Source organism: Pteropus alecto, unplaced genomic scaffold (assembly GCF_000325575.1).
Source record: "Pteropus alecto unplaced genomic scaffold, ASM32557v1 scaffold461, whole genome shotgun sequence".
In the NCBI taxonomy this organism is placed as follows: domain Eukaryota; kingdom Metazoa; phylum Chordata; class Mammalia; order Chiroptera; family Pteropodidae; genus Pteropus; species Pteropus alecto.
This window is the reverse complement of record NW_006431079.1, coordinates 207,545-208,661: the sequence shown is the minus strand read 5'-3', so window position 1 is coordinate 208,661 and position 1,117 is coordinate 207,545. Positions and strand designations below refer to the sequence as shown.

At 50.2% G+C, this 1,117-nt stretch overlaps 1 pseudogene; it reads left to right on the top strand.

Annotated features, from left to right (window-relative positions):
* Positions 1-120: 120 nt before the first annotated feature.
* Positions 121-644, top strand: LOC102897567 (annotated as a pseudogene).
* The last annotated feature ends 473 nt before the right edge of the window (positions 645-1,117 follow it).

Here is a 1,117-nt window from a genome sequence, read left to right as displayed (position 1 = left end):
TCTTCCAGCCTCTGACCACCTACCAACCTCTTTCAACCTTTGGAACTTTCTCAGCCGTCCTTGGCCCCTGAGACCAGCTAACACCGTGTTTTGAGCTTAATTCCTTATTGCTGAACAACCATGAGTTCTCAAATCTGTCAGAATTATTCCACCGAGGTGGAGGACCCCATCAACCGCTTGGTCGACCTGCATCTGTGGGCCTTCTACACCTACCTCTCTCTGGGTTTCTATTTCAACTTCTATGATGTGGCTCTGGAAGGTGTAGGCCATTTCTGCGAACTGGCTGAGGAGAAATGAGAGGGCGCAGAGCATCTCTTGAAGATGCAAAACCAGCATGGTGGCTGCACCCTCTTCCAGGACTTGCAGAAGCCTTCCTAAGATGAGTGGGATAAAACTCAGGATGCCATGGAAGCCGCCATGGTCATGGAGAAGAACCTGAACCAGGCCCTTTTGGACCTGCGTGCCCTGGGTTCTGCCCATGCAGGCTCCATCTCTGTGACTTCCCTGAGTGCCACTTCCTAGATGAGGAGGGGAAACTCATCAAGAAGATAGGCAACCACCTGACTAACCTCCGCAGGCTGGCTGGTCCCCAGGCTGGGCTGGGCCAGTATGTCTTCGAAAGGCTCACCCTCAAGCTTGACTAGGAGCCTTTGGAGCCCAGAGGCTTTTGAGAGGCCCCTCTGCAACCCCCCGGTGCTGGCCTTGTGCCTGACCCTCTCCCTGCAACCAAAGACTAGGCAGCCTTCTAACCACCCTGGAGCCCTCTCCCATGCCTAAGGGATAAGAGCGCAAATAACATTTTTTGTTCTACTGTTTGGTCTTTGATCTTGATTCCTGAAATAGGGCTACTGAAATCTTTGTAATTTTCTGGGTGATAAGAGTGTCGTTTGTTTTAATGAGGCTACTCTGGGTGGGCTGCTGAATGGTTCCTGGATGAGTGCTGGTCATCAGAAAGAACATGCCATAATTAGAACCTTGGATTTTCAGTCTCCTCTCCCATTCTCTTGAGAAGGGAAAAGGACTGAAAATGGAGTTAATCCATTCAGTCAATCATGCCCACATGATGAGGCCTTCTTAAAAATTTCAAGAGTATGGCGTTTGGAGAGCTTCTAGGTTG